General features: G+C 44.1%; 1 non-coding gene across 1 annotated transcript; it reads left to right on the top strand.

The window, feature by feature from the left end:
• Nucleotides 1-16,337: 16,337 nt before the first annotated feature.
• Nucleotides 16,338-16,443, top strand: LOC126300045 (U6 spliceosomal RNA). Its single transcript, XR_007552866.1, has one exon. It is a non-coding gene; the product is annotated as a U6 spliceosomal RNA (small nuclear RNA).
• Nucleotides 16,444-18,718: the final 2,275 nt, after the last annotated feature.

The following is an 18,718-nucleotide window of genomic DNA, read 5'->3' as shown; positions in this document are numbered from 1 at the left end:
AACATGCTGATGACATTCTGTTTGCAAGTACCTTTGTGTGTTCGCACCACTTCAGCTGAGAGTCAATATTCATTCCTAGAAATTTTGCATTTGTTACACAGTCTATAGAGGTGCCATCTACATTTAATTTAACATTGTCATTTTTCCTCTTCAAACTGAAGTTCATGGCATTAGTTTTCTTTATGTTTAATGTCAATTTGTTGCTTATTGACCAATCGTAAACTTCCTTGAGAGTTTCATTTGCTTTCTCGGTAAGGAGTTCTCTTGTTCTCTCAGTGACTATAATATTGCTGTCATCAGCGAAGAGAATTTTCTCACCATGAGTAACACTACTGGGAAAGTCATTGATGTATATCAGGAATAGTATTGGTCCTAATATGCTACCTTGTGGAACCCCTATATTAATATGTTTTGGTTCTGATAAGTATTTTACTAAATGTTTAGATCTATTTGAAGTATGTGTTATCTCTACTCTTTGTACCCTATCTGTTAGGTATGATCGAAACCAGTCATTAGCTACCCCTCTTATTCCTAATGCTTCTAATTTATTTAATAGAATCTTGTGGTCGACTGTATCAAAAGCCTTAGAAAGATCCAAAAATATGCCTGTGACACACTCATCTTTATCAAGAGCATTAAGTACAACTTTTGTGAATTCTACTATGGCTGACTCCGTATTTTTGCCACTTCGAAAACCAAACTGTGATTTGCTTAAAAGATTGTATTTATTCAGATAATTCATTAATCTGTCTTTCATAATTGCTTCTATTATTTTTGAGAATGCTGACAGCAGGGAAATGGGCCAGTAATTTTCTATGTCTTCTGCATTACCTTTCTTAAGCAAAGGTACAACTCTTGCCTGTTTTAGCTGCTCTGGAAATGTCCCTGATGTGAAGGATTCATTTATTATATTTGTTAATGGGCCTTGTATAATCCCTATGCATTGTTTCAGTACACACATTGGTACATCATCTAAGCCTTCTGACTTTTTATTTTTTAGCTTTTGAACAGTTTTATTGACTTCATTCTCTGTGGTTGGAAGTAACATCATTGTATCTAGTGCAACAATTTTTGCAGGTGTTATATTTGTTTTGGGGAATTTTTGCTGTAACTTCTCTGCAATACTTGAAAAATGCTCGTTTACATAGTTTGCTAAGTGTTGTGGATCATTTATTACCTTATCCCCCTCCCTTAGCAGTATGTTATTCTGCGTTTGTTTGCCTCTCCCCGTTTCCTTTTTTATAACATCCCAGACTGCTTTGCTTTTATTCTCTGCATTATATATTATTTTGTCATTAAATGACTTTTTTGCAGCAATCAGCACCTTCCTATAAATCTTTTTTGTATCTATGATAGAAATTTAAGAATTCTGGATCATTGTGAATCTTTTTCATGGAACTGAGGTGTTTAAGTGTTTGGGAGGACTTCTTAATACCTGCTGTTATCCATCTGTTTTTGTGAGATGTTGATATAGTCATGCATACTTTTGGAAATGCTGTTTCAAAGTTCAATTTAAACAATGTGGAGAATTTGGAGAATTTCATATTCACATTGGTTTCCTTATACACTTCATCCCAGCTTTGTTTTTCTAGTTCTTTTGAAAAATCTTTTATTTTGATTTCTGATAGATGTCGTTTATAGGCTTGTAGTTTAGGGAATGATTCGATGCCTGATTTTACTGTTGTTATTTGACAGAGATGGTCTGATAGTCCGAGATCCTTTACAGCTACATCACATTTTTCCCTGTCTATATTTGTGGCCACATGGTCAATTACTGATGCAGTCATTGTAGTAACCCTTGTTGCACTATTGACCAATAGGGACATGCGAAAACTTTGAAGGATATTTATGAAGGCTACAATCATAAAAGATTTTTCGATTAATACATAAATAAACTATTTATATACAGAGTTCTTTTTCCATGGTATATAAACTCTAGGAATGGACTGATGATGTGATACAGAGCAAGAAAGGTTTAATGAACTTATGTCTGGGAATGCAAGGTTTCCACGCTAGAGACCATTTATTCACTCATAATTTTTTTATAGAGACTGCAGTCTAATTCAATCTGTACCATGCAGCCACAGTTACAGTATGCTCGGTTTACTGTTGCTCATATGTTATGCCCTAGCACCCTCTCCTGCCATAGTAATTGGTAATATTGTGTCTAATTCACTTCTCTAGTGATCCACCTTGTAGTTGTTGTGATACAGCATTGTACTCAATGGTTCTGTATTCGAATTGAGAACTTGCTGACATGGTGTTTACTTCCAGAAAGGCAAATGGCAACGGGCAGCATGGTTGTATCAGGAGACCTATTCCTGCTGACAATAACCACAGCATTCAATGTTTGCAACAGTGTTTCGCTGTTTTTCTGAGGCAGGTTCGCCTCAGGAAGCAGAAAATCATGAAGGATGTACCCGAAATTTTCGTACACCAGACTTGGAGGAAAATGTGATAAACACTGTGAAAGTTGACCACTGTGTCAGTACCAGGCAGTTGGCACGTAAGCCGGGCAGGGTAAGCCAGACGACTGTGTGGAACATTCTCCATGACAATTGTTACTACCCCTATCACATACAGTGTGTGCAGGGTTTACTAGCGACTGATTTTCCAAATTTGAAGCAGTTTTGTCTCTGGTTTCTTCACCAGGCAACCACAACTCTGGGATTTGAGTCATCCATCCTATTCACAGATGAGGCCACGTTTACGCAGAGTGACGTCTTCGGCTTCCATAACAGTCATCTGTGGGATAGTATGCAGAACCCTCATGGTCCTCAACGCCAACAAGCACAGATATTGAAAACACCGATCATGTGTGTGCTCCCTGCCGCCGTTGGATAAGCAGCTGCAGCAGCAAGTCGCATAACCCTAGCTTACTTATTTGTCAGACAGTTTAATTAATTTCTTTGCGTGTTTTTGGGTACTTGCATTGTTTAATTCATATATTTCGGGCGTATTATAGTATTTGACAGTTGTAGCATCGCGCTTTAGTGTTTACTTCGTAGATTCTTATTTAAATTGCGTGTGAGTTTCGTATAGGAGGTGCAATTTCGAGTTTTAGTTACTGTAATCGTAAATTCAGCAGATTGTAGCGCACTCGTTAGGCATTTGTACAGGTTAGTTGATACATTCTTTGCGTGTTTCGCTTGCGTTATCTAGGCACGGACTCGTGTTTCAGTAACTGTTGTTCAACATCGATTAGAATGGACAGGGACTGCGATTGCTGTGTTCGGATGAGGGCTGACTTGGCATCCCTTCGCTCACAGCTGCAATCGGCGCTGACTTCGGTCGCGGAGCTTGAGGCTGTTGCCAATGGGCACCACTGTGGGGAGCCGGACTTGGGTATCACGGGGATGTCAACCGCGTCCCGTCTGTCCCCAGATCGGTCTGCCGCTATGGTTGCCCCGGTTGCTGGCCGCAGTGGGGCTGAGCCCTCGCCTGTGGTTGATTGGGAGGCGTCCCCGGAGGCTGATCAGAAAGCCTCCCCGGTGCGTCTGACAAACCGGTTTCAGGCACTGTCTCTGCTGAGCCAGATGCAGCTGCCTGCCCTGTTTCAGAGGATCATTCTCAGCCTTCAAGGTCCGGGAAATTGCAGAGGGTGGGCTTACTGGTAGTTGGGAGCTCCAATGTTAGGCGCGTAATGGGGCCCCTTAGGGATACGGCGGCTAAGGATAGGAAGAAATCCAGTGTGCACTCCGTGTGCATTCCGGGAGGAGTCATTCCTGATGTGGAAAGGGTCCTTCCGGATGCCATGAAGAGCACAGGGTGCAGCCAGCTGCAGGTGGTGGCACATGTCGGCACTAATGACGTGTGTCGCTTTGGATCTGAGGAAATTCTCTCTGGATTCCAGCGGCTATCTGATTTGGTGAAGGCTGCCGGTCTTGCTTACGAGATGAAGGCAGAGCTCACCATCTGCAGCATCGTTGACAGAACCGACTGCGGACCTTTGGTGCAGAGCCGGGTGGAGGGTCTGATCAGAGGCTCAGACGGTTTTGCGACCGTATTGGCTGCAGATTCCTTGACTTGCGCCATAGGGTGGTGGGGTTTCGGGTTCCGCTGAATAGGTCAGGAGCTCACTACCCTCAGCTGGCGGCTACACGGGTAGCGGAGGCTGTGTGGGGTGGACTGGGCGGTTTTTTTAGGTTAGAAGGCCTCGGGAAAGTGCAGGATGGGCTGCAATGTCAAAGGGTGCTTCGCAATTACAGGACGTGCTTGGATCAAGGAATAGTCGGAATTATAGTTGTAAATTGTTGTAGTTGCGCTGGAAAAGTCCCTGAGCTTCAAGCGCTAATAGAAAGCACAGAAGCTGATATCGTTATAGGTACAGAAAACTGGCTAAAGCCTGAAATAAGTTCTGCAGAAATTTTTACGAAGTCTCAGACGATGTTCAGGAAAGATATTTTAGGCAGAATTGGTGGTGGAGTGTTTGTGTCTGTCAGTAGTGGTTTATCTTGTAGTGAAGTCGAAGTAGATACTCCGTGCGAATTGGTGTGGGTGGAGGTTATACTTAACAGCCGAATTAAGTTAATAATTGGCTCCTTCTACCGACGCCCAGACTCCGATGATACAGTTGCGGAGCAGTTCAGAGAAAGTTTGAGTCTCGTAACAAATAAATACCCCACTCAAACGGTTATAGTTGGTGGGGACTTCAACCTACCCTCGGTATGTTGGCAAAAATACTTGTTCAAAACCGGTGGTAGGCAGAAAACGTCTTCCGAGATTGTCCTAAATGCTTTCTCCGAAAATTATTTCGAGCAGTTAGTCCACGAACCCACGCGAATTGTAAATGGTTGCGAAAACACACTTGACCTCATAGCCACAAACAACCCAGAGCTGATAGAGAGCATCATGACTGATACAGGGATTAGTGATCACAAGGTCATTGTAGCTAGGCTCAATACCATTTCTTCCAAATCCATCAGAAACAAACGCAAAATAATTTTATTTAAAAAAGCGGATAAAGTGCCACTAGAAGCCTTCCTAAAAGACAATTTCCATTCCTTCCGAACTGACTATGCGAATGTAGACGAGATGTGAGATGAAATTTGGTAGAAAATCCGAAGGAATTCTGGTCGTATGTAAAGTACACAAGCGGCAAGACGCAGTCAATACCTTCGCTGCGCAGTGCCGATGGTACTGTTATCGACGACTGTGCCGCTAAAGCGGAGTTATTGAATGCAGTTTTCCGAAATTCCTTCACCAGGGAAGACGAATGGAATATTCCAGAATTTGAAACACGAATATCTGCTAGCATGAGTCTCTTAGAAGTAGATACCTTAGGGGTTGCGAAGCAACTCAAATCACTTGATACGGGCAAGTCTTCAGGTCCAGATTGTATACCGATTAGGTTCCTTTCAGATTACGCTGATACTATAGCTCCCTACTTAGCACTCATATACAACCGCTCGCTCACCGTTAGATCTGTACCTTCAGATTGGAAAATTGTGCAGGTCGCACCAGTGTTCAAGAAGGATAGTAGGAGTAATCCATTAAACTACAGACCTATATCATTGACGTCGGTTTGCAGTAGAGTTTTGGAGCATACATTGTATTCAAACATTATGAATCACCTCGAAGGGAACGATCTATTGACACGTAATCAGCATGGCTTCAGAAAACATCGCTCTTGTGCAACGCAGCTAGCTCTTTATTCGCACGAAGTAATGGCCGCTATCGACAGGGGATCTCAAGTTGATTCCGTATTTCTAGATTTCCGGAAAGCTTTTGACACCGTTCCTCACAAGCGACTTCTAATCAAGCTGCGGAGCTATGGGGTATCGTCTCAGTTGTGCCACTGGATTCGTGATTTCCTGTCAGGAAGGTCGCAGTTCGTAGTAATAGACGGCAAATCATCGAGTAAAACTGAAGTGATATCAGGCGTTCCCCAGGGAAGCGTCCTGGGACCTCTACTGTTCCTAATCTATATAAATGACCTGGGTGACAATCTGAGCAGTTCTCTTAGACTGTTCGCAGATGATGCTGTAATTTACCGTCTAGTAAGGTCATCCGAAGACCAGTATCAGCTGCAAAGCGATTTAGAAAAGATTGCTGTATGGTGTGTCAGGTGGCAGTTGACGCTAAATAACGAAAAGTGTGAGATGATCCACATGAGTTCCAAAAGAAATCCGTTGGAATTCGATTACTCGATAAATAGTACAATTCTCAAGGCTGTCAATTCAACTAAGTACCTGGGTGTTAAAATTACGAACAACTACAGTTGGAAGGACCACATAGATAATATTGTCGGGAAGGCGAGCCAAAGGTTGCGTTTCATTGGCAGGACACTTAGAAGATGCAACAAGTCCACTAAAGAGACAGCTTACACTACACTCGTTCGTCCTCTGTTAGAATATTGCTGCGCGGTGTGGGATCCTTACCAGGTGGGATTGACGGAGGACATCGAAAGGGTGCAAAAAAGGGCAGCTCATTTTGTATTATCACGTTATAGGGGAGAGAGTGTGGCAGATATGATACACGAGTTGGGATGGAAGTCATTACAGCATAGACGTTTTTCGTCGCGGCGAGACCTTTTTACGAAATTTCAGTCACCAACTTTCTCTTCCGAATGCGAAAATATTTTGTTGAGCCCAACCTACATAGGTAGGAATGATCATCAAAATAAAATAAGAGAAATCAGAGCTCGAACAGAAAGGTTTAGGTGTTCGTTTTTCCCGCTCGCTGTTCGGGAGTGGAATAGTAGAGAGATAGTATGATTGTGGTTCGATGAACCCTCTGCCAAGCACTTAAATGTGAATTGCAGAGTAGTCATGTAGATGTAGATGTATGATGACAGCAAATTATCAGCATCGGTGCAGCTGGAACGGGTTGGCCAGGATAATTGATGACTGTATTTTGGGATCAGTCTTACTTCCACGTCGCCTAAAAGGCAGAAACTATCAGCATTTCTAGCAGGTGACTTTGCCTCCCCTGCTGGGAGAAGTGCCATTCATGGAAATTTGGAAATTTAGTGGTAATTTCCTATGGGACCAAACTGCTGAGGTCATTGTCCATTGCTGCTTCGAAGGATTATGTAGCTGCTACATATGGTTACCCCACTTCACCTTTAAAGCCCAGACACATCTCAATCATGTCTTCCCTGGTCGATGAATCGGATAAAGGGGTCCAGTTGCATGAACTGCTTGTTCACCAGATCTCAACCCGTGTGATTTCTTCTCATGGGGCCATCTCAGTAGTAATGTGATGCAGAGCCCATCCCAGATATGGAGACACAGAGCAGCATGTTCGTGCTGCCTTTGACACTTTTCAGATGCAGCCAGGTTGACGTGAACGTGTGAGACAGAACATGCTATGACATGTACATGCATGTGTTGAGGCACATAGAAAAGGTTTTCAACTGTAACTGTGGCTGCATTGTACAGCGCATGTTAGACCACAGTCTCTGTAACAATGTATAATTGAATAAATAGAAATCATGCATTTCTGGATGTAAGTTCATTAGATTGTTTTTGTTCTGTATCCTCTCATGGACCAATCCCTACAGTTTGTACATGGTGGAATAAATCACCCTGTATATAACCAAAAAAGCGAGTCACATAAACTTCGTGTTCTGTGAGACCAAACACTACATAAATTGTGGATCATACGCAGGAAATATCTCCTAACTGTGATGTGGCATATGTTAAACTAAAAATTAGTTATTCGATATGCCAATATCAACGAATACAGTAGGATTCTAAAATCTTGGAAGAGTGACTTGTCTGTAGATGATATTTACATGCCAACTGTTGTTTAGTTGGAAATTGAAGACAGCATTTTTGTCTCCAGTGTTGTTTCTTTTATAAATGTGTTTGTGGCCCCTGATTTTTCCCTGTGTGAAATTTATTTTCAGAAACAACATTTAGGTTTCGCGTTCCTTGTATTTAACTCTTGCCACAGCCCTAATGTCATAACTTGCACTATAACATTCATACCCATCCATATGATTTTACTGGATGCCAGATTGAAAGCTGTGCAGTTATATAGACTTTGTCATGTCCTGTTTGAACGGTGACTCACGATGCTACTACAGAAAGAAACAATCTATAGCACCACATTAGTTGCCTGTGTGAACCCAGCTCAAAATGCATATGTACAATGTGCACTCCAAGTTAGCCCATGGTTAGCCTATTCCTCAGTTAGATAGTCCTTATCCTGTGATGATTGGGTCTTGAAGGAGAGTGTTCGAATGGACCAGATAATGCAGAACATAGCAGAAGACAAGGACTTCAGAATGAAACTAACTTTGGTGAAACTGAACAAACTGCTGAAGGTAACTCAGATCCTGTGACTTCAGAAAAAGTGGTGGAAGCAGAACCTCTGTGGAAAAGCAATAGAATAACAAGAAAACCTAAATACTAGGAAGATTATACAGTGTTGGCCTTGTGAACAGAAGCAGTTGCAGAAACGTTACCTCAGAATTTTGAAAATGTGAAGCATCAGCAAGATAAAGAAGAATGAACAAAAATAATAAGGGAAGAAATTGGGCACTCTGCCGTCTAATGGACCTATGCACCACTTCCAGTAAATAAAATAGTCATTTTCAAAATAAAAAGAGGTGCATGTGGAAATATTGAAGGTGTGAGGCACGTTTAGTAATTAAAGGTTGTGCTCAGGTAAAAGGATATCTATCTACATCTACATCTATATATAATGGTGACGAGACATATGCTCCAGTTGCACGACACTGAGAACTTTTCTCACTGTGATGAATGAACATGAATTTCTTGCGGAACAAATGGATGTACAAAATACCTTCCTGCATGGTGAACTGACTGGAGGAATTTATATAAAACTTCATTAAGGTGTAAAGATTAAGAAAGGTCTTGCACGCAAACTCAGTAAAGCTTTATATGGACTGCAGCAGCCCCTAAGAACTTCGAACTCCACACTTGATAGTTTTATGAAGGAAATCGGGTTCGACAATACCAAGTCGATAGATGTGTCTATGTCGAAGGCACTGATAAATATAATACTTATTTAATACTGGCTGTGGATGATGCTCTAATTGCTGGGAATCTAAAAAGGAAAATCACTGATATTAAGAAGTTCAAGTTAAAATTTCAAATGAGAGAACTTGGAGAACAAAAATTATACCTTTGAATAAATCTACAGAGAACCAATGGCAAAATGTTTCTTAGTCACCTTGCTCATCTTGAAAACTTATTGAGAAGAGTCAACATCAAAGACTGTAAACCCTGTAAAACACATATGGAAATCAAACACTGTAAAGAAGCTTATAGTGATACACTTGGAAATAAGCCCAACAGAAAATTAATAGGTTGCTTGATGTATGTAATGGTAGATGTACCTACCAGACCAGACATATGTGTATCAGTCAATTATTTTAGTAGACATCAATATGAACCACCAGAACTCTACCGCAAAGATTTGAAATGAATTCTTAAGTATATTAAAGAAACATTTGATGTTGGTGTGAATCACAAAAACAGATATTCAGATGCTTGCCTCTGCTATGTTCATTCGGATTGGGGAAGTGAAGAAGAAAGAAAATATAGGCTGCAACAGGATACATATTTTAGGGTTTTGGAAATACTGTTAGTTGGGCTAAAAGGAGAGATATACCTGCGTTTCACTATCTCCAACAGAAGCTGAATTATATTGCTTTGGCCACAACTACAACAGACACACCTTGGCTGAAGTTCAATCTTCTCGAAGAGTTTAAAATGTTTGTGTAAACTCCAACAATTTAAGAAGGTAATCAGTTATAAATATCTATTACAAGCGTGGGAACATAGACAGCAGATACATGTGGACATTAAATACAGTTTCATACATCAGCTTTATAACAAAGGGTATCTGATTGTTCAATACATTGGCTCCAACAACCAAGTGGCAGATATTTTAACAGAGGTAACTACAGTTCAATAGACGATGGGATTAGTGGAATTTGCAGATACTTAATGAAATTATTAAATTGCATTGACTTTTTCCCCTTTGTTTTTTTACATGTGCTTTAATCTGGATTTTTCTTCCTTCTGTCTGTATCTTGTCTTCATGGTTGTAATTATGATAAATAATAAATTGTTAGCACTTATGTAAATACCTGGTAGCACCTAATTCCTATCATTAACAGCAACACACATTTCACCTTAAGTTTTATTTATTATTTAACGAAGTATCACTCCACAATTTTTTTATCATTATCTTTTTAGAAGATTCAAAAAGCCATACAGAGGGCACAAATTCAAAAGTTTCAACACTGATCACTGGAGCCACTTTATATCCAACGTTTTAACGGCTTCCACAATACAAAATCACATAAAGCCTGCATACACAACATATTAACTTTCATAGCGAATCTTAGTTTTCTGGGGTATGAAGAGTCATTTCATTTTTCACTGATGCATAATGTTTATGTTTCCACAGACGTTAATTTTCGCTAGACATCTACTCCATATTCACAAATTTAATAAATTCCACATTCTAACGTTAACAAACATGAAACACGAAATGTCTTGGAGAATCGTGAATTTGTGGGGCTAAAACAAGGCAGCACACAAATTTTCTTAGTTTGCGAATTGTGGCTTTTGCTCCTAAATGTTTCGTGAATGATGGTTTTTTTCTGCCTCTGAACGTTTGGGGCCAGCTGTACAATCTCTGGTTAGCAGCTAGTTAAGCTTGTCACGTTCCCACTGTGCAGTAGGCTCGCGACTAACTATCGCCTTCTTATTTTGGAAGCAGTACGTCTTCTATGTTTATCATGTTTCTATTGAGGATCACTCAGGTAAGAACACATAACATAGGCAGTGATTATACAATAATAACCAATGGAACGTTACAGAAAACTTGGGTAGAACTCCCCAGAAACGTTCTTTGAAATCAACAACGGAACAATTATAACATAGCACATCGTTTAAAAGTCATGGAATGCTCGCATGTCACGGCAAGGAGTAAGTAGATGTCAGCACTCATCGCGCCCAGCACGCGAACCTTGTTGACACTTGCGTTCCATCAGCTGATCGCGGCTGCCAGCCGCGCAACCACCTTATTCGCCACACAGCCTCCCCCCTCGCCCCCCAGTGGAGAGCGGGTGCCATTGTTGTTGGTAACTGCCTCATACGCTGTCCTTGAGTCTGGCCAGAAAGGGCACACGACGTCCGGATCCCGTTGTACATTGCGTCTGCATCGAAGGAGCTGCGTGAGGTGCTGGATTATCAGCTGGCGGAAACGCCGGTCGGTAAGGGAACAGTACGCGTCTAAAGATTCGTCCAAGACAAAAGTAGGTTTAACTCGCTTGACCGACACTGTGTTCCTTTTTCAATTTACTGTAATGAAATTATAATTATATTAATACCTTAAGTTGCTGACGGGCGTTGATATACGCCAACCGGGACTCGAACCCAGGATCTCCTGCTTACATGGCAGAAGCTCCATCCATCTGAGCCACTGAGGGCACAGAGGACAGTGCGACTGCAGGGACTATCTCGCGCACACCTCCCGCGAGAGCCACATTCTCAACTTGTACGTCCACACACTACATTCATAGTGTCCCACTCCATAAAAGTATATTTATCATAATGTCCATCGTTTCGTCCCATCTTGTTATTACGCGGTGTTGTCCAGTGTAAGGTGGCGTGAGCGCTGGTGTTATGCCATCTTCGCGTAGCATGACATGGGTGCTATGCTTTAACTCTATATGCACAAACGTTTGCGGTGTCCCATGTTGCGATGCCGGATGCAGTCGCATGTGTGAAATTCGACCCTGCAATTGGATCATAAACCAGGACGACTATGACAAGTCCCCCGGTGAGGCACCTGGATCAATAAACTCGTCTGGTAGCTGCAGGGATTCCCCATAGACCAACTCAGCAGGGGATGTGTCGAGGTGTGGCTTAGTGATACTGCAGAGACCTAGTAGCACTAAAGGAAGAGCCGTGGTCCACTTCGATTAGGGTGGCTTTGGGGAATCGGTGCCACCGTTCAACCATGCCGTTGCTGGCTGGATTATAGCTCATTGTTACGTGATGTGATGTGCCACAAAACTCGAACTGGCATCCTCTGTCAGTTGTTATATGTAATGGACAGCTGAAATGAGGCACTCAGTTGGACATAAATGCGGCAGCCAGCGTTTCTGCAGATATGTTGTCAATCGGAATAGCTTCTGTCCAGTGAGTGAATCTATCAATGATGGTTAGCAAATAACGTTGACCCTCTGAGGGCGGTAAAGGTTCCACGACGCCCAAGTGGACTTGGGCAAACCTCTCGGTTGTGTCTGGGAATCTGCCAGAATGCGCGTAAACAAGACGTGAAATTTTACTGCATTGACAATTGATGCATGCGTGAGCCCACTGACGGCAATCTTTTTGTATTCCCATCCACCAGATATGAGCTTCATCGTCGCCTTTACCCCTGGATGACATAAATCAAGGAGGTTATTAAATATTTGCTTACACAGGTATGACGTGATGAGTGGGTGTGCTTTGTTATTGGAGGTGTCGCAATATGAGGTGCGACAATAAAGTAATGAGACTGATTTTCTTTGCAAGATGTGGCAACCCTGCAGGCTTGTGTAGGCACAATATCTTTGACCTTGGTCCATAAGCTGCTTCTACTTCAAGCGGCACACCGATACAACTGCTCAGTCGTGAGTTGTGCTGTAATAAGTAAACATGTGTTTGTGTCTCTAGTCACGGAAATGGAACCGCATAATATTCCGCAATGGTATGCCATTTCTTTTTGAGTGTAATTAGGTGAAAACGCGACGACAACTTGTGGTAAGCTTCAGAAGGCATTTGGAGAGGAGGTTATGTCAAGAGCTCAAGTTTTTCTTTGGCATAAAATGTTTAGTGTGAAAGCAGAACGAATGTTGAACATGAGGACCACAGTGGACGACCATCAACCTCACAAATGGATGTCAACTTGGCCAGAGTGCGTGAACTCGTACGATCTGATCGAAGATTATCTGTGAAAATGATTGCAGAAGAACTGAACATCAATCGAGAAACGGTTCGTCTAATAAAAACTGAAGATCTCGGTATGAGAAAGATTTGTGCAAAAATGGTCTCCAAAAATCTCACACCACAACAGTGAGAAACACGGAACAATGAGGCAGCCGATCTATTAGAGCAAATGGAAATCATTCCAGAATTGTAGAACAGTGTTATCACTGGTGATGAAAGTTGTTTTTTTTTTTTTTTTTCAGTACAATCCAGAGACCAAACGGCAAAGTTCACAATGGTGCTCAAACGGATCACCCAGACCAAAAAAAGCTCGCATGTCAAAGTCAAATGTGAAATTCGTGCTGTGTGCTTCTTTGATTCCAAGGGGGATTGTTCATAAAGAGTGGGTGCCTCCTGGACAAACAGTTAACCAATGTTACTACAAAGAAAGTTTAGAAAGACTTCGTAAAAGAGTTCTTTGTGTCCATGCCAACATTGTTGATAATTGAATTCTGCATCACGATAATGCGCCACCCATACTGCTCTGTCAGTAGAGCAACTTTTAACCTCAAAGCAAATTTCAGTACTATCACAGCCACCTTATTCACCAGATATAGCTCTGTGCGACTTTTTTTCTGTTTCCAAGAGTCAAAACGGCAGCAAAGAGATACAATTTTCAAACAACGCAAGATGTCCAAAAAGCTGTGACGATGGCCTTGAATGATATCACAGAAGATGAGTTCCAGAAATATTACCCTCAATGGCGGAAGCACTGGAAAAAGTGTGTGCAATCAGAAGGAAACCACTTTGAAGAAGACAACTCTATTCTTGTGATTCTTCAACTTCTCCCGGCGTATTTCTTGCTTGAACAGTCCACGGGTGTACTGCCGGTCCATAGTGTCCAACGGGCACAATATTTCGGCGATCAGACATGTCGCCACCGTCAGGGGCGCTGAAGAACTGAGCTCCTGAGGGCGGGCGGCCGCCCTAAACCTCCTTCCCCCGCGAGGCGTTCTCGCCGCGGTCCGCGCCCACGGCCACGTGTCGGCGGTCGCTCAGAGGCTGGCGTCGGCGTCTCTGGTGGCGTCGGTGTAACTGTCTCGTCCGCCCTGGTCGCTCGTTCGTTTTCTTTGCTGAGCCTCTCTTTAGTTAAACTCACTGCTGGTTCCCATGCCTTGCTGAGGCTATAGCCGCAATCTCTGTTGATGAGTCCGTCCCTGGTACGAATTTCGATAGCCTCTCTAACGACGCTGTCCCAGTGTTTAGATGTCTGTGCCGAGGCCCCGGTATGTTAGTAGTCCATTTCGTGATTTTCGGATAAACAGTGCTCTGCGACTGCCGACTTGTTGGGGTACATAATTCGAGTGTGCCTCTGATGTTCTCGGCAGCGATCTTCGATGGTGCACACTGTCTGTCCAATGTAAGTCTTCCCACACTCACAGGGAATCTGGTATATGCCGGCCTTCCGCAAGGCATATGCTGGCCAAATACCTGGCAGAACTACTAAGCCCTTACTTGGGTAAATGCCCTCATCGCATTCGGAATTCTATGGATTTCGTAAAATGTCTGGAGAACTTCAAGCTGAAAGACTCAGAAATCCTGGTGAGTTTTGGCGTTGTCTCGTTATTAACCAGGGTGCCTCTTCGAGAGTCAGTTGAGTTCGTTGCACAGAAATTTGACAAGAAGACGACCGACCTTTTCAGGCACGTTCTGACCTCCACATATTTTCTGTTTAATGGGGAATGCTATGGGCAAACAGAAGGAGTCGCAATGGGGAGCACACTTTCGCCTATAGTCGCGAATTTCTATATGGAGTATTTCGAGGAGGAAGCTTTGGCGTCATCCAAATGGAAGTCTACTTGTTTTCTACGTTATGTTGATGACACGTTCGTGATATGGCCCAATGGAAGGGACAAGCTCCTAGACTTCCTTACACACCTGATCTCAACACATCCAAACATCAGATTCACTATGGTGACCGAAGCAGAAGGAAGTTTACCATTCCTGGACGTCATGGTCAAAAGAAGAGCGGATGGCTACCTGGGCCATGGGGTATACAGGAAGAAAACGCAATCCGACCTGTATTCGCATGCAAATAGCTGCCACCACCCTTCGCAGAGGAATGGGTACTAAAAACACTGTTAGACAGGGCGCGCACCATCTCGGATGCAGAGAGCCTGCCCCATGAGCTGGAACACCTCAAAACTGTATTTCGGAAAAACGGGTACTCGGAATGGCAGATCAGACGCGCTCTCCGCCCCACCTCTACAGTACAGCGTGTGGAGATGAACGAAGTCACGGAGGAAGAGATAGCCACCGCCTATATACCGTATACTGGCGCACTATCGGGGAAAATAGGAAGAATATTGAGGAAACACCGAGTAGGAACTAGCTTTTGCCCACCCAATAAAACACGAGCATTATTGGGAAGTGTCAAAGACGATCTCGATTTGCGGAAGGCCGGCATATACCAGATTCCCTGTGAGTGTGTGATGACTTACATTGGACAGACAGTGCGCACCATTGAAGATCGTTGCCGAGAACATCAGAGGCACACTCGACTTATGTACCCCAACAAATCGGCAGTCGCAGAGCACTGTTTGTCCGAAAATTACGAAATGGACTACCAACATACCGGGGCCTCGGCACAGACATCTATATACTGGGACAGTGACGTCAGAGAGGCTATCGAAATTCGTACCAGGGACGGACTCATCAACAGAGATTGCGGCTATAGCCTCAGCAAGGCATGGGAACCAGCACTGAGTCTAATTAAAAAGAGGCTCAGCAAAGAAAACGAACGAGCGACCAGGACGGACGAGACAGTTACACCGACGCCAGCACAGACGCCGACGCCGACGCCGACGCCAGCGTCTCACCGAACGCTGACGCGCGGGCGTGGACCGTGGAGAGAACGCCTCCCGAGAGGAAGGGATTTAAGACGGCCGCCCGCCCTCAAGAGCTCAGTTCTCCAGCACCCCTGACGATGGCGAATGTCTGATCGCCGAAATATTATGCCCGTTGGACACTATGGACCGGCAGTACACGCGTGGACTGTTTGAGCAACACTAAACTTGACTAAAACGGTAAGCAACATTTTTTTCACATGAGTCTCATCGCTTTATTGTCACATCTCGTATATGTTAGTGTCTGATCCTGGTACATCAACGAGTTTGAGCTGCAGGCCTGCTGTGCCATCATTTGGGCAATTTTCAAGTTCTTTATCTGAATGTTGTGCTTGGGCCAGGCGTGTGAGGTCGATAGTCTCCGTGATTGCATTGACGCGTGTCAAACAGTCTGCCACTACCTTGTTCAACCCAAACATGTGTATAATGTCGGTGGAAAATTGAGCAATACATTCCAACTGATTAAACTGCCTCGACGAGCATTTGTTGTTATTCTGGCGGAAGACGAAAGTCAGACGTTTATGGTCCAGTACTCGCTTCGGCGGTACATATACTAAAATTGGAACGATACAGAGAAGATTAGCATGGCCCCTGCGCAAGGATGTTTATGGTCCATATAAATTGTAAACACCCTCGCCTCCAGCTGCGTTCGGAAATATTTCACGGCAGTGTAGATGGCCAACAATTCCCGGTCGTAAGAGCTCCATTGTTGTTGGGCGGGAGATAAAAGCGAGGGGCTGCCAGACTTTGTCCGCATATTGCTGCAATGCTGCGCCGATGGCCACCTGGCTAGCATTGACCAAGAGTGCAAGAGGCGCCTCTAAAGCAGGGTGAGCAAGAAGCGTTGCTCAGCTATGCTTTTCTTGGCGGTTTCGAAAGCGTCTGTCATTGTCTGTGACCACTGTACAGGCTCTTTGCCTTTTGTTTTCGGACCGGCCAGCGCTGCTATGAGTGATTCTTGAAATTCTGCCGCATGTGGCAGATGGCAGCGATAGAAATTGAGGATTGCGAGGAATCTACGTAATTCTTTGATTGTCTCTGGTCGAGTAATATTCAAAATGGCCTTAACTTTACTGGCAAAGGGCGCGATCCCGCAGAAGAAATTAGCTGACCCAAAAACGCTATCTCCGGTTGTTAGAACACACTTCGTGACATTCAAAACAATGCCGTACTTGTCAAGGCGCTCAAAAACTTAGGTGAGATGCAGTCCATGTTCCTCTGGAGTCGCTGAGAAGACGTGTATGTCGTCTAGGTAGGCAAAACAACACGGTAACCCTCGTAATACAGAATCAATGAACGGTTGCCATATTTGTGAGGCCTTTCTCAGGCCAAACGCCATAAATATGCTTTCGAACAAGCCAAAACGCGTTGAAATGGCTGTCTTCGGAATATCTTTCTCAGCAACTGGAATTCGTGTGTATGCTTTGCCACAATCCAACACACTAAACACCTGTTTGCCACACAGTGCGCGATTGTAGAATTTTAGGAGAGGCACTGGATAATGGCCTGGAATTGTCCTCGCGTTTAAGGCCCGGTAGTCGCCGCACGGCCACCACTTGCCGTTCTATTTAGGAGTGACGACCACGCCCCACCAGATGGGGGATAGTGCCCTCGGCCAGCATAGCATCAAACTCTGCCTTAGCGATCGCGTACCGGTCGGGGGCTAATCGTCTGGGTCTGCACGAAATCGGGGGGCCCGTCATCATATTAATGTAGTGTACTGTATCATGACGTAGCTTTTGTGGGGTCCCTGGAGGCCTCGCAACTTAGAGTACCTGTCGTCCGCAGCCTGGATCGCCTTGGCACTGTAAGGCGCCGGAATCCAGCCCTGTGGCTGTGTCCAGCAGCCGAGCGTTGGCGACGTCAGGCATCAGGCGGTAATGCGCCAAGAGGTCTGCGCTGATGATGGGTTCCATCACGTCCAAAAACTTTTGACCTGTCTTGCGGTCCGTTACGAATAGACGTACAGATCTGCCCGGCGCATTTACTTCCGCGTGATGTTTGTTGCTGGTATACGCAAAAGGCAGATTACATTTGCGTGCCTGTTCTCCATATCGCTGGTGATGCCAACACACATTAGTAGGCGGCGCGTCATTAGAGGTGTGTGTGCACGATGCAGAGCGGCTTCGGGATCGCTGTCGGAACTGCCCTTTAACGTTCAGGTCGGCAAGCAGTTCATTCATTTGTCTACTGAGGGCATCGAGCTCGGTTAATAAGTTCTCGTTCAGCTGTTTCTTAAGTGTTTCCACTTTATTTGCGAGACTGTTGTAGTCGGGTTTCGTTCCCATTGAAGCACTGGAACACGCCATCGACGGATCAGAATAGGCAGCGGGCACGATTGCGACTCTAATACGGTCAGTGAGATCGGGTACGGCGTCGAGTGGCATATCGGTTTGTGATGCCATTACGGCTTTCACTTGAGCCCGCAATCTAGTGCTCCATAAAGTACGAAGTAGCGTATCCGGGACAGTGCCTGCATCGACTTTTCTCCTCAGGTGACAGAGGTATTGGGACGGTTTTTTGTCTCCAATGTCCTCCTGTGTTAGAACCTGTCGTACCCTCTCCTCTTACGAGGCGGATACTTATCGAATTATCTCGGTCTTGGGTTTCATGTAGGCCTCTGTGTTGGGCGCTGAAGTTATAATATCATGTAATTCGGCAGCGTATCGATGGTCTAATTGGCTCACTACCAATGCAAACTTGGTGGAATCCGACGTCACACCTGCACAAAGAAAACTCGCCTCGACTTGTGCGAACCATAACGCGGGGTTGTGAGGCCAGAATGGTGGTAGTTGTACTGCCAGTCTTGAAATCGCCAGAAAAAAATTGTTCAAATGGCTCTGAGCACTATGGGGCTTAACATCTGTGGTCATCAGTCGCCTAGAACTTAGAACTACATAAACCTAACTA

The sequence above is a fragment of the Schistocerca gregaria genome, chromosome X, assembly GCF_023897955.1.
Source record: "Schistocerca gregaria isolate iqSchGreg1 chromosome X, iqSchGreg1.2, whole genome shotgun sequence".
Taxonomy (NCBI): Eukaryota; Metazoa; Arthropoda; class Insecta; order Orthoptera; family Acrididae; genus Schistocerca; species Schistocerca gregaria.
Note: the sequence above shows the minus strand (reverse complement) of the source record. Positions and strands in the feature narration are given on the sequence as shown.